Here is a 15,206-nt window from a genome sequence, read left to right on the forward strand (position 1 = left end):
TCAGCGCCAGTCTTGTGCCAGCCGGATGTCTCTCTTCCCTTCCAGGTTGAAGTTGATGCTTCTGAAATTGGTGCAGGGGCTGTTTTGTCGCAAAAAAGTTCTGATGGCTCCATGATGAAGCCATGCGCCTTCTTTTCAAGGAAATTTTCACCTGCTGAGCGGAACTACGATGTTGGTAATCGGGAGTTGTTGGCCATGAAGTGGGCATTTGAGGAGTGGCGACATTGGCTCGAGGGAGCTAGACATCGTGTGGTGGTCTTGACTGATCATAAAAATCTGATTTACCTCGAGTCTGCCAAGCGCCTGAATCCTAGACAGGCCCGTTGGTCGTTGTTTTTCTCCCGTTTTGACTTTGTGGTCTCGTACCTGCCTGGTTCGAAGAACGTGAAGGCTGATGCACTTTCTAGGAGTTTTGTGCCTGATTCTCCGGGAGTCTCTGAGCCGGCTGGTATTCTCAGAGAGGGAGTAATTTTGTCTGCCATTTCCCCAGATTTGCGACGAGGGCTGCAAAAATTTCAGGCTGATAGGCCTGATCGTTGTCCACCAGAGAGATTGTTTGTCCCTGATGGATGGACCAACAGAGTTATTTCTGAGGTTCATTCTTCGGTGTTGGCGGGACATCCTGGGATTTTCGGTACCAGAGATTTGGTGGCCAGGTCCTTTTGGTGGCCTTCCTTGTCGCGGGATGTGCGTTCTTTTGTGCAGTCCTGTGGGATTTGTGCTCGGGCTAAGCCTTGCTGTTCTCGTGCCAGCGGGTTGCTTTTGCCCTTGCCTATCCCAAAGAGGCCTTGGACACACATTTCCATGGATTTCATTTCAGATCTTCCGGTGTCTCGGAAGATGTCTGTCATCTGGGTGGTGTGCGATCGTTTTTCTAAAATGGTCCATTTGGTGCCCTTGCCTAAGTTGCCTTCCTCCTCTGATTTGGTTCCTTTGTTCTTTCAGAATGTGGTTCGTTTGCATGGCATCCCTGAGAATATTGTATCTGACAGAGGATCCCAGTTTGTGTCCAGATTCTGGCGATCCTTTTGTGCTAAGATGGGTATTGATTTGTCTTTTTCGTCGGCTTTTCATCCTCAGACTAATGGCCAGACCGAGCGAACTAATCAGACGTTAGAGACTTATTTGAGATGTTTTGTTTCTGCTGATCAGGACGACTGGGTTACCTTTTTGCCACTGGCCGAGTTTGCCCTTAATAATCGGGCTAGTTCTGCCACCTTGGTTTCACCCTTTTTCTGCAACTCTGGTTTTCATCCTCGTTTCTCCTCGGGTCAGGTTGAACCTTCTGACTGTCCTGGGGTTGATTCTGTGGTGGATAGGTTGCAGCGGATTTGGAACCATGTGGTGGACAATTTGAAATTGTCACAAGACAAGGCCCAGCGGTTTGCCAACCGCCGCCGCGGTGTGGGTCCCCGACTTCGTGTTGGGGATTTGGTTTGGTTGTCTTCTCGGCATGTTCCTTTGAAAGGCTCCTCTCCTAAGTTCAAGCCTCGCTTTATCGGTCCTTATAAGATTTTGGAAATCCTTAACCCGGTGTCTTTTCGCTTGGACCTTCCAGCGTCTTTTGCTATTCATAATGTGTTCCATAGGTCCTTGTTGCGGCGGTGCGTGGTGCCTATGGTTCCTGCTGTTGAGCCTCCTGCCCCGGTTTTGGTTGAGGGCAAGTTGGAGTACGTGGTGGAGAAGATTCTGGATTCTCGTATCTCTAGATGGAAACTCCAGTATTTAGTTAAGTGGAAAGGCTATGGTCAGGAGGATAATTCCTGGGTTGTCGCCTCTGATGTTCATGCGGCTGATTTGGTTCATGCCTTTCACGCTGCTCATCCTGATCGCCCTGGGGGTCTTGGTGAGGGTTCGGTGACCCCTCCTCAAGGGGGGGGTACTGTTGTGAACTGTGTTTCTGGGCTCCCTCTGGTGGTCACTAACGGTATTGTGTTAGGTATGTCTTGTTGCAGGCCTGAGCTCCAGCTGTGTCGTTAAGCAGCGGGTGTTTACTATTTGAGTCTTCTCTGGACTCAGTCTCTTGCCTGGCATCGTTGTATCCAGACCTATTTGGTCTCCTCCGGATTCCTTTCAGTCTGCCTCATGCAAGAAAAGCTAAGTCTGTTTTGTACAATTTGGATCGTTTGCATTATTCAGTGTTTTTGTCCAGCTTGCTTTACATTTGATTTTTGACTCGCTGGAAGCTCTAGGGGGCTGATATTCTCCCTCCACACCGTCAGTCGGTGTGGGGGTTCTTGAATGTTCAGCGTGGATGTTTTGTAGGGTTTTCTGCTAACCGCATAGTCCACTATCTATTTTCTGCTATCTAGACTATTGGGCCTCACTTTGCTGAATCTAGTTCATCTCTACGTTTGTGTTTTCCTCTTGCCTCACCATTATTATTTGTTGGGGGCTTTCTATATCTTTGAGGTTCAATTTCTCTGGAGGCAAGCGAGGTCTTATTTTTTCCCTCTAGGGGTAGTCAGTTCTCCGGCTGGCTCGAGACGTCTAGAACCAACGTAGGCACGTTCACCGGCTACTTTTAGTTGTTTGTGTCAGGATCAGGTATGCGGTTAGCCCAGTTTCCACCTCCCTAGAGCAGTATTTATATTTTTGCTATCTTGCCGGAATTCAGAGATCCTCTGCCATTGGGATCATAACAGGGCAAGTGAGAAGAGCTGGGCAAAATGCCAGAATTGGTGCATCTAATAGATGCACCTTTTCTGGGGCGGCTGTGAGCTGCTGATTTTAGGCTGAGGGCGGGGGCAATATCCATGACCCTTACCAGCCTGAGAATACTAGCCCCCAGGTGTCTGCTTTAGCTTGGCTTGTTAAAAAAATGGAGGGGGGGGGGAGGAATTCCACAGCATTTTTAAGAAATATTTAAATAATAAAAAAAAAACAGCCTGGGGACCCCTCTATTTTTGATAACCAGCCATGATAAAGCTGAGAGCTGAGGGGTTGCAACCGGCAGCTGTCAGTTTTGCAATACTGGTTATCAAAAACAGAAAGACCCCCATGTCATTTTTTTATTTATAGTGCAGGCACCAGCTGATGAATACTCTCATCATCCGCGCCTTCTCTCACTGTTTTTAGGGGCAACAGGCATAGGCTGATGGGAGTAGTACTCACATCAGCTTGACGCCTCTGTGAACGGAGGTAAACTTTTTACCTCCGGTCACAGCTGATGGTTCTCTGGATAGTAATAATCTTGCCGACGATGTTTCTCGAGCTGTCATGCAGATGACTGTGTGGGAAACATCCGATGTTCGGGGTGCCAAACCCAAACAGTAACACAAACTTCCTGGAAAACTTTACTGTTCGGGTTCGCCCATCAATATTCAGTATAAATACATTGTGTTATTTCTAAAGTTTAAACTGTTGTGTTAAGTATTCAATAATAAAATCCAATACATTTCCCTGACCAACAGCATTTTTTTGCCAATTGCCTCCTCTTTCTGGACTAGTTACTGCCTCTTCTTTATAACATAAAACCTCATTTTGGTCCCTTAAAACCAAATGCATTATAAATCTTGTTTTCTTGACAGAAACTTCTAACAGAGTATCCTTCAAATTGTAGAACCTTCTGTAAATAATAGAGTGTCTGTGAGATACATAATCCTCTAGGACAAGATTGGTCGATAGGAGGGGTCAAAATGTAGTAAGGGCTTCTCTTAATAGAGCCCAATTCCTGTTGTAAAGTGAAAAAATATCACCTGCTCACTTGCGGGTTTCTGCCTAAACAGACCTTTTCTTGGGGTCTCATGGGCTTTTTTTAAAGGTATTCCTGATGACTCTTCTGCTATATCCCCTCTCCTGAAATCTGGTAGATCCCATGCCTTTACAAACAATACAACATCTTCTGAGCAATTCCTCTGTAATCTCAGGAACTGGCAAGTATGTATATTGTGAACCAAAGGTCACGAATGCGAACTCTGAGCAGAAAGCAAAGCATTAACCATTGTCTCTTTTCAAAATATTTTAGTCTGCAACATATTATTCTCATCCTTATAAATGGAGAAATCAAGAAAGTTCAAAGGCACTCTGCTGTAATGACTTGTCAGTTTGACATTGATAGAGTTATTGTTGAGGTCCTTTATGAAAGACGGGAGATCCTTTTCAGTGCCCTGCCAGATCATAAAAATTTAATCTATGAATCTAGTCCACATCAGGACCTTCTCGACCCGATGTATCATGTTTGGTCAAAAAGACATCCCACAGCCCCAGGAAAAGGTTGGCATATGAGTGGAGCAAAGGTCGTCCCCATAGTCGTTCCCTGGAGCTGCAGGTACAAGGTGTCCTTTCAAAAAAAAATTATGAGTTATGTCAAACTCCATTACTTCTAACAGAAGATTGATAAAATTAGATTCCAACATTCATGAAGATAGAAAAAAAATCTTGCTACTCATAGTCCATCCTCATGTTACCATCCACATATCGTTCTCAAGGTGAATATCTTCAATTTTCTGTAATAGATCTGTTGACTCCTTTAAGAAAGAGGGCAGGGTTTCAACCAAGGGTTTCAGATATCCATTTAGAAACCGGCACCAAGGTTCACCCACCTTACCGTTTCCAGATGCAATGGGTCTCCCCGGTGGTGTATTCCTATCCTTGTGTATCTTCGGTAAAAGATAAAAACGTGAAAGACATGGATGTTCAAAATGGAGGAATTCCTTATTTTCTTTAGTGATGACCCCATCCGTGAAAGCCTCCTCCACCATATTCTGCAAAGAAATGTGCAAGGTAGTCGTGGGATTATAAGTCAACCTTTTGAAATGCTTTGGGTTTCTTAGTTGACTAAATTCTTCCCTTTCATAGAGATTTTCTGGCCAGATTACAGTATTACCGCCTTTATCTGCTGGTTTTAGAACCACACCCTTCAATTTTTTCATGTCATCAAGTGTTTTCCTCTGTTCAAAATTCAAATTCTGGTGCATTACGTTCCTTGGTATCTTATTGAATTCTTCTGAGACCAATTTGGCAAAAATTTCTATAATAGGAAACCTACTGAGCGGTGGAAATTTTTTAGATTTGGGATTAAAACTGGCCACTTTCTTACCTGCATCAGTGTCTGTCTCTTCAATACCAGCTAGTTTTTTCAAAGTGATGATGGCCTGTAGTTCCTCTTGATTCCATTTTTCATTTTGTCCTCAGTTTTTGAAAATTTTTGAAGGTCAATTTTTTGGCGAAAAGGTGAAAGTCGTTTATCGATGTAAAACATTGAAGGTAGATGATGGGCAAAAAGTTGGCCCCTTACTACACTTCCAATTGGGGGGTAGTAAAGACAATATTAGAAAATGTATGTATTCGTTATCTGATCCTGTCGGACATTTTTCTTATTGTCACCAAAAAGAACACCTTGGTATCCTCTTTGTTTGTATCTGGTAGAATAAGTGTGTTGAACATCTATTGTGTCAGCATTGCTTGTACTAGATGAAATTGAGGAAACTGAAGTATATCCCAAAAAGGTTTCTACAAATGTGGCAAAAATACATGCAAAATTTCTCGATATGTAGCAAAAAATAAATTCTCCAAATGCCGCACAAAAAGGAGCCTAATATCAATAGTTTTATGAATTGTGATACTGACCTTATAGCTTATTGTATCGAATGCATCGGCTGTAATATGAAGTATATAGGATGCACTGTAAGAAAATGAAAAAAAACAAAAAAGTATCTCGGAACATATATAGCTATATTAAAGGCAACAATACATATTCAGATGCCGCAAGACACTGTGTAGAAACACATAACAAAAAAATATAAAATATCTTGTATGTTATGGAATAGAGGAGGTAATTGGCAAAAAAAAGCTTTTGGTCTGAGAAATCTATTGGATTTTATTATTAAATACTAAACAACCCAACAGTTTAAACTTTAGAAATGTAACATATTTATTTTATAGTGAATATTTGTCCATCTATAGATTATAAAATTAAAAATGTATTTCAAATACACACAGGAATACAATTAAAACAATACACATGACTGTTGCGCATTTATTATATATAGGTGACAGAATATCGGCAGAATATCTCTATGATTAATGGTGTGGACCCATGCTGGAAACGCGTCGCAGGTCCTAAGGGCACAATGCATGCAATGTTTTTTTTTGTTTTGTTTTGTTTTTTTTTAACATGTGTTTCCAGTTCCCTGCACAGGGCAGAAAGCTTGCAGCAACATTCCGCTCACTAGACAGGTCTGTACAGTAATGTACACTTTGAAAACTAGGGGGCGCTATACTATGTAAGAAAATGTCATACCTCCTTATCGGGTCATTTCTTTAACACCCTGTAAGTAACAAATACTATTCATTTTTTATGATCTATACAATAAATGCGATATGTAACGCTGGGTGGACCCTTTGGGAAACGCTCACATGAACATTTCTTTTATGGAGCATTTGCTGTTTTTGTGCACGTGGGTGTAAAAGAAAAAAAAAGTGTCAGAATCTCAGGGATTTTTAGAAGGCATTTGACTCCAGTTTTTTAAGCACGTGACAGGTCTTCTTTAGGTTATGCTCATATGCGCAATTTTTGCAACTTGAAGAATGTGCTGCATACATCAGAATGGGTTGTTTCTGCAGCGGGTGTGGGTGACGGCTACGAACGCCACGCTGATGTATGGGACAGACTTCTACAGTGACCCAAATGTCGTCTGAACACACCCGAGCCTGATCGTGACCACCTTCACCCATATGTTAGATTTTCCCTGTCCTTTTAATCCACTATTTTAATAGGCAGTGAAAGCCAAACGTTAGAAGGAAATGCCTCGCTGCTGCGGGCGAGGGCAGGCTGTGCTCCGTATAATTACCTAATCACTAATATGTTATGGGAGCAAACCTGGATCCTCCCAGATCCTAAAATATCCAGCTCACCTTCACTCACGTGTTGACTATAAATACCAGGTTAACACACCACAGCCCGGATATCTGCATGACTGCACCTCCGAGAAGAGTACACCAAATAATGAGAGGATCTAACATACCTCAGGGACAACCAGATCTAAAGGTGGGACATCTGGTATAAGAATACAGTTCCTATTATTGTACAATGTGGACCATTTATATGGATACACCTAAATAAAATGGGAATGGTTAGTGATATCAACTTCCTGTTTGTGGCACATTAGTATATGGGAGGGGGAAAACTTTTCAAGATGGGTGGTGACCATGGCAGCCATTTTGAAGTCGGCCATTTTGGATCCAACTTTATTTTTTTTACAATGGGAAGGGGGTCATGTGACACATCAAATGTATTTAGAATTTCACAATAAAAACAATGGTGTGCTTGGATTTAAAGTAACTTTATTCTTTCGTGAGTTATTTACAAGTTTATGACCACCTATAAAATGTGTTCAAAGCGCTGCCCATTGTGTTGGATTGTCAATGCAACCCTCTTCTCCCTCTCTTGACACAGTGATAGCAACACCGCAGAAGAAATGCTAGCGCAGGCTTCCAGTATCCGTTGTTTCAGATGCTGCACATCTCGTATCTTCACAGCATAGACAATTACCGTGAGATGACCCCCAAAGATAAAAGTCTAAGGGAGACAAATCGGGAGACCTTGATGGCCATTCATCTGACCCACGACGACCAATCCACTTTCCAGGAAACTGTTCATGTAGGAATGCTCGGACCTGACACCCATAATGTGGTGGTGCATCATCTTGGGTGTCAGGTCTATGCAGTGTCATGGGAGTGAAGGAAGGTGAGAAGAATCTTTAAAAAAAAATGTGTTGAAGAACCGCGGCAGAATGGGGAACATCATTACAGGATGGGGTCAGGACGTTATATCAGGATGGGGAGCAATATACCAGGAAGGGGACAGGATGGAATACATTATAAGCAAAAAGTGAAAAAAAAGGGGGTTTGGGCTGTAAGCCCTAGCCAGCTCGCCGACCGCCACAGGCGCATGGAACTCGGTCAGGACTATAGATCTTTGTGACTGTGACTAAGATCTCTAGGATCGAAACGCGTTGCTGGACTGCCAGTGTCTGCTTTGTGCATGCTATTATCCACTGGGGATTCTGCCTATCACCATGTTTTAATTGATGAAAAATAAAGAAATGATTTTAGGAGCTGGAGCGTTCGTACATTATACCAGGATGGGGGATACTATTATATTATGGGAGGGAGGACATGTGTTTCTTTAGGGATTTAGAGCGCTACCAGGGCCCATACATCTGACCAAGGTGCAGGTGGGGGCTCAGGTCCATAGTTGTCACCGGTGCCCATACATCTGACCAAGGTGCAGGTGGGGGCTCAGGTCCATAGTTGTCACCAGGGCCCATACATCTGACCAAGGTGCAGGTGGGGGCTCAGGTCCATAGTTGTCACCGGGGCCCATACATCTGACCAAGGTGCAGGTGGGGGCTCAGGTCCATAGTTGTCACCGGGGCCCATACATCTGACCAAGGTGCAGGTGGGGGCTCAGGTCCATAGTTGTCACCGGGGCCCATACATCTGACCAAGGTGCAGGTGGGGGCTCAGGTCCATAGTTGTCACTGGGGCCCATACATCTGACCAAGGTGCAGGTGGGGGCTCAGGTCCATAGTTGTCACCGGGGCCCATACATCTGACCAAGGTGCAGGTGGGGGCTCAGGTCCATAGTTGTCACCGGGGCCCATACATCTGACCAAGGTGCAGGTGGGGGGCTCAGGTCCATAGTTGTCACCGGGGCCCATACATCTGACCAAGGTGCAGGTGGGGGCTCAGGTCCATGGTTGTCACCGGGGCCCATACATCTGATCAAGGTGCAGGTGAGGGCTCAGGTCCATAGTTGTCACCGGGGCCCATACATCTGACCAAGGTGCAGGTGGGGGCTCAGGTCCATAGTTGTCACCGGGGCCCATACATCTGACCAAGGTGCAGGTGGGGGCTCAGGTCCATAGTTGTCACCGGGGCCCATACATCTGACCAAGGTGCAGGTGAGGGCTCAGGTCCATGGTTGTCACCGGGGCCCATACATCTGACCAAGGTGCAGGTGGGGGCTCAGGTCCATGGTTGTCACCGGGGCCCATACATCTGACCAAGGTGCAGGTGAGGGCTCAGGTCCATAGTTGTCACCGGGGCCCATACATCTGACCAAGGTGCAGGTGGGGGGCTCAGGTCCATAGTTGTCACCGGGGCCCATACATCTGACCAAGGTGCAGGTGGGGGGCTCAGGTCCATAGTTGTCACCGGGGCCCATACATCTGACCCAGGTGCAGGTGGGGGCTCAGGTCCATAGTTGTCACCGGGGCCCATACATCTGACCAAGGTGCAGGTGGGGGCTCAGGTCCATAGTTGTCACCGGGGCCCATACATCTGACCAAGGTGCAGGTGGGGGCTCAGGTCCATAGTTGTCACCGGGGCCCATACATCTGACCAAGGTGCAGGTGAGGGCTCAGGTCCATAGTTGTCACCGGGGCCCATACATCTGACTAAGGTGCAGGTGAGGGCTCAGGTCCATGGTTGTCACCGGGGCCCATACATCTGACCAAGGTGCAGGTGGGGGCTCAGGTCCATGGTTGTCACCGGGGCCCATACATCTGACCAAGGTGCAGGTGAGGGCTCAGGTCCATAGTGGTCACCGGGGCCTATACATCTGACCAAGGTGCAGGTGAGGGCTCAGGTCCATAGTTGTCACCGGGGCCCATACATCTGACCAAGGTGCAGGTGAGGGCTCAGGTCCATAGTTGTCACCGGGCCCATACATCTGACCAAGGTGCAGGTGGGGGCTCAGGTCCATGGTTGTCACCGGGGCCCATACATCTGACCAAGGTGCAGGTGAGGGCTCAGGTCCATAGTTGTCACCGGGGCCCATACATCTGACCAAGGTGCAGGTGAGGGCTCAGGTCCATAGTTGTCACCGGGGCCCACACATCTGACCAAGGTGCAGGTGAGGGCTCAGGTCCATAGTTGTCACCGGGGCCCATACATCTGACCAAGGTGCAGGTGAGGGCTCAGGTCCATAGTTGTCACCGGGGCCCATACATCTGACCAAGGTGCAGGTGAGGGCTCAGGTCCATAGTTGTCACCGGGGCCCATACATCTGCATACATCTGACCAAGGTGCAGGTGATAGCTCAGGTCCATAGTTGTCACCGGGGCCCATACATCAGACCAAGGTGCAGGTGGGGGCTCAGGTCCATAGTTGTCACCGGGGCCCATACATCTGACCAAGGTGCAGGTGGGGGGCTCAGGTCCATAGTGGTCACCGGGGCCCATACATCTGACCAAGGTGCAGGTGGGGGCTCAGGTCCATAGTTGTCACCGGGGCCCATACATCTGACCAAGGTGCAGGTGGGGGCTCAGGTCCATAGTTGTCACCGGGGCCCATACATCTGACCAAGGTGCAGGTGAGGGCTCAAGTCCATAGTTGTCACCGGGGCCCATACATCTGACCAAGGTGCAGGTGGGGGCTCAGGTCCATAGTTGTCACCGGGGCCCATACATCTGACCAAGGTGCAGGTGAGGGCTCAGGTCCATAGTTGTCACCGGGGCCCATACATCTGACCAAGGTGCAGGTGAGGGCTCAGGTCCAAAGTTGTCACCGGGGCCCATACATCTGACCAAGGTGCAGGTGGGGGCTCAGGTCCATGGTTGTCACCGGGGCCCATACATCTGACCAAGGTGCAGGTGAGGGCTCAGGTCCATAGTGGTCACCGGGGCCTATACATCTGACCAAGGTGCAGGTGAGGGCTCAGGTCCATAGTTGTCACCGGGGCCCATACATCTGACCAAGGTGCAGGTGAGGGCTCAGGTCCATAGTTGTCACCGGGGCCCATACATCTGACCAAGGTGCAGGTGGGGGCTCAGGTCCATGGTTGTCACCGGGGCCCATACATCTGACCAAGGTGCAGGTGAGGCCTCAGGTCCATAGTTGTCACCGGGGCCCATACATCTGACCAAGGTGCAGGTGAGGGCTCAGGTCCATAGTTGTCACCGGGGCCCATACATCTGACCAAGGTGCAGGTGAGGGCTCAGGTCCATAGTTGTCACCGGGGCCCATACATCTGACCAAGGTGCAGGTGAGGGCTCAGGTCCATAGTTGTCACCGGGGCCCATACATCTGACCAAGGTGCAGGTGAGGGCTCAGGTCCATAGTTGTCACCGGGGCCCATACATCTGCATACATCTGACCAAGGTGCAGGTGAGGGCTCAGGTCCATAGTTGTCACCGGGGCCCATACATCAGACCAAGGTGCAGGTGGGGGCTCAGGTCCATAGTTGTCACCGGGGCCCATACATCTGACCAAGGTGCAGGTGGGGGGCTCAGGTCCATAGTTGTCACCGGGGCCCATACATCTGACCAAGGTGCAGGTGAGGGCTCAGGTCCATAGTTGTCACCGGGGCCCATACATCTGACCAAGGTGCAGGTGGGGGGCTCAGGACCATAGTGGTCCCCGGGGCCCATACATCTGACCAAGGTGCAGGTGGGGGCTCAGGTCCATAGTTGTCACCGGGGCCCATACATCTGACCAAGGTGCAGGTGGGGGGCTCAGGTCCATAGTTGTCACCGGGGCCCATACATCTGACCAAGGTGCAGGTGGGGGCTCAGGTCCATGGTTGTCACCGGGGCCCATACATCTGACCAAGGTGCAGGTGGGGGGCTCAGGTCCATGGTTGTCACCGGGGCCCATACATCTGACCAAGGTGCAGGTGAGGGCTCAGGTCCCTATTTGTCACCGGGGTCCATACATCTGACCAAGGTGCAGGTGGGGGCTCAGGTCCATAGTTGTCACCGGGGCCCATACATCTGACCAAGGTGCAGGTGGGGGCTCAGGTCCATGGTTGTCACCGGGGCCCATACATCTGACCAAGGTGCAGGTGAGGGCTCAGGTCCCTATTTGTCACCGGGGTCCATACATCTGACCAAGGTGCAGGTGGGGGCTCAGGTCCATGGTTGTCACCGGGGCCCATACATCTGACCAAGGTGCAGGTGGGGGCTCAGGTCCATAGTTGTCACCGGGGCCCATACATCTGACCAAGGTGCAGGTGGGGGCTCAGGTCCATAGTTGTCACCGGGGCCCATACATCTGACCAAGGTGCAGGTGGGGGCTCAGGTCCATGGTTGTCACCGGGGCCCATACATCTGACCAAGGTGCAGGTGGGGGCTCAGGTCCATAGTTGTCACCGGGGCCCATACATCTGACCAAGGTGCAGGTGGGGGCTCAGGTCCATAGTTGTCACCGGGGCCCATACATCTGACCAAGGTGCAGGTGGGGGCTCAGGTCCATAGTTGTCACCGGGGCCCATACATCTGACCAAGGTGCAGGTGAGGGCTCAGGTCCATAGTTGTCACCGGGGCCCATACATCTGACCAAGGTGCAGGTGAGGGCTCAGGTCCATAGTTGTCACCGGGGCCCATACATCTGCATACATCTGACCAAGGTGCAGGTGATAGCTCAGGTCCATAGTTGTCACCGGGGCCCATACATCAGACCAAGGTGCAGGTGGGGGCTCAGGTCCATAGTTGTCACCGGGGCCCATACATCTGACCAAGGTGCAGGTGGGGGGCTCAGGTCCATAGTGGTCACCGGGGCCCATACATCTGACCAAGGTGCAGGTGGGGGCTCAGGTCCATAGTTGTCACCGGGGCCCATACATCTGACCAAGGTGCAGGTGGGGGCTCAGGTCCATAGTTGTCACCGGGGCCCATACATCTGACCAAGGTGCAGGTGAGGGCTCAAGTCCATAGTTGTCACCGGGGCCCATACATCTGACCAAGGTGCAGGTGGGGGCTCAGGTCCATAGTTGTCACCGGGGCCCATACATCTGACCAAGGTGCAGGTGAGGGCTCAGGTCCATGGTTGTCACCGGGGCCCATACATCTGACCAAGGTGCAGGTGAGGGCTCAGGTCCAAAGTTGTCACCGGGGCCCATACATCTGACCAAGGTGCAGGTGGGGGCTCAGGTCCATGGTTGTCACCGGGGCCCATACATCTGACCAAGGTGCAGGTGAGGGCTCAGGTCCATAGTGGTCACCGGGGCCTATACATCTGACCAAGGTGCAGGTGAGGGCTCAGGTCCATAGTTGTCACCGGGGCCCATACATCTGACCAAGGTGCAGGTGAGGGCTCAGGTCCATAGTTGTCACCGGGGCCCATACATCTGACCAAGGTGCAGGTGGGGGCTCAGGTCCATGGTTGTCACCGGGGCCCATACATCTGACCAAGGTGCAGGTGAGGGCTCAGGTCCATAGTTGTCACCGGGGCCCATACATCTGACCAAGGTGCAGGTGAGGGCTCAGGTCCATAGTTGTCACCGGGGCCCATACATCTGACCAAGGTGCAGGTGAGGGCTCAGGTCCATAGTTGTCACCGGGGCCCATACATCTGACCAAGGTGCAGGTGAGGGCTCAGGTCCATAGTTGTCACCGGGGCCCATACATCTGACCAAGGTGCAGGTGAGGGCTCAGGTCCATAGTTGTCACCGGGGCCCATACATCTGCATACATCTGACCAAGGTGCAGGTGAGGGCTCAGGTCCATAGTTGTCACCGGGGCCCATACATCAGACCAAGGTGCAGGTGGGGGCTCAGGTCCATAGTTGTCACCGGGGCCCATACATCTGACCAAGGTGCAGGTGGGGGGCTCAGGTCCATAGTTGTCACCGGGGCCCATACATCTGACCAAGGTGCAGGTGAGGGCTCAGGTCCATAGTTGTCACTGGGGCCCATACATCTGACCAAGGTGCAGGTGGGGGGCTCAGGACCATAGTGGTCCCCGGGGCCCATACATCTGACCAAGGTGCAGGTGGGGGCTCAGGTCCATAGTTGTCACCGGGGCCCATACATCTGACCAAGGTGCAGGTGGGGGGCTCAGGTCCATAGTTGTCACCGGGGCCCATACATCTGACCAAGGTGCAGGTGGGGGCTCAGGTCCATGGTTGTCACCGGGGCCCATACATCTGACCAAGGTGCAGGTGGGGGGCTCAGGTCCATGGTTGTCACCGGGGCCCATACATCTGACCAAGGTGCAGGTGAGGGCTCAGGTCCCTATTTGTCACTGGGGTCCATACATCTGACCAAGGTGCAGGTGGGGGCTCAGGTCCATAGTTGTCACCGGGGCCCATACATCTGACCAAGGTGCAGGTGGGGGCTCAGGTCCATGGTTGTCACCGGGGCCCATACATCTGACCAAGGTGCAGGTGAGGGCTCAGGTCCCTATTTGTCACCGGGGTCCATACATCTGACCAAGGTGCAGGTGGGGGCTCAGGTCCATGGTTGTCACCGGGGCCCATACATCTGACCAAGGTGCAGGTGGGGGCTCAGGTCCATAGTTGTCACCGGGGCCCATACATCTGACCAAGGTGCAGGTGGGGGCTCAGGTCCATAGTTGTCACCGGGGCCCATACATCTGACCAAGGTGCAGGTGGGGGCTCAGGTCCATGGTTGTCACCGGGGCCCATACATCTGACCAAGGTGCAGGTGAGGGCTCAGGTCCATAGTTGTCACCGGGGCCCATACATCTGACCAAGGTGCAGGTGAGGGCTCAGGTCCATAGTTGTCACTGGGGCCCATACATCTGACCAAGGTGCAGGTGGGGGGCTCAGGACCATAGTGGTCCCCGGGGCCCATACATCTGACCAAGGTGCAGGTGGGGGCTCAGGTCCATAGTTGTCACCGGGGCCCATACATCTGACCAAGGTGCAGGTGGGGGGCTCAGGTCCATAGTTGTCACCGGGGCCCATACATCTGACCAAGGTGCAGGTGGGGGCTCAGGTCCATGGTTGTCACCGGGGCCCATACATCTGACCAAGGTGCAGGTGGGGGGCTCAGGTCCATGGTTGTCACCGGGGCCCATACATCTGACCAAGGTGCAGGTGAGGGCTCAGGTCCCTATTTGTCACTGGGGTCCATACATCTGACCAAGGTGCAGGTGGGGGCTCAGGTCCATAGTTGTCACCGGGGCCCATACATCTGACCAAGGTGCAGGTGGGGGCTCAGGTCCATGGTTGTCACCGGGGCCCATACATCTGACCAAGGTGCAGGTGAGGGCTCAGGTCCCTATTTGTCACCGGGGTCCATACATCTGACCAAGGTGCAGGTGGGGGCTCAGGTCCATGGTTGTCACCGGGGCCCATACATCTGACCAAGGTGCAGGTGGGGGGCTCAGGTCCATAGTTGTCACCGGGGCCCATACATCTGACCAAGGTGCAGGTGGGGGCTCAGGTCCATGGTTGTCACCGGGGCCCATACATCTGACCAAGGTGCAGGTGGGGGGCTCAGGTCCATAGTTGTC

The sequence above is a fragment of the Ranitomeya variabilis genome, chromosome 2 (assembly GCF_051348905.1).
Source record: "Ranitomeya variabilis isolate aRanVar5 chromosome 2, aRanVar5.hap1, whole genome shotgun sequence".
Classification (NCBI taxonomy): domain Eukaryota; kingdom Metazoa; phylum Chordata; class Amphibia; order Anura; family Dendrobatidae; genus Ranitomeya; species Ranitomeya variabilis.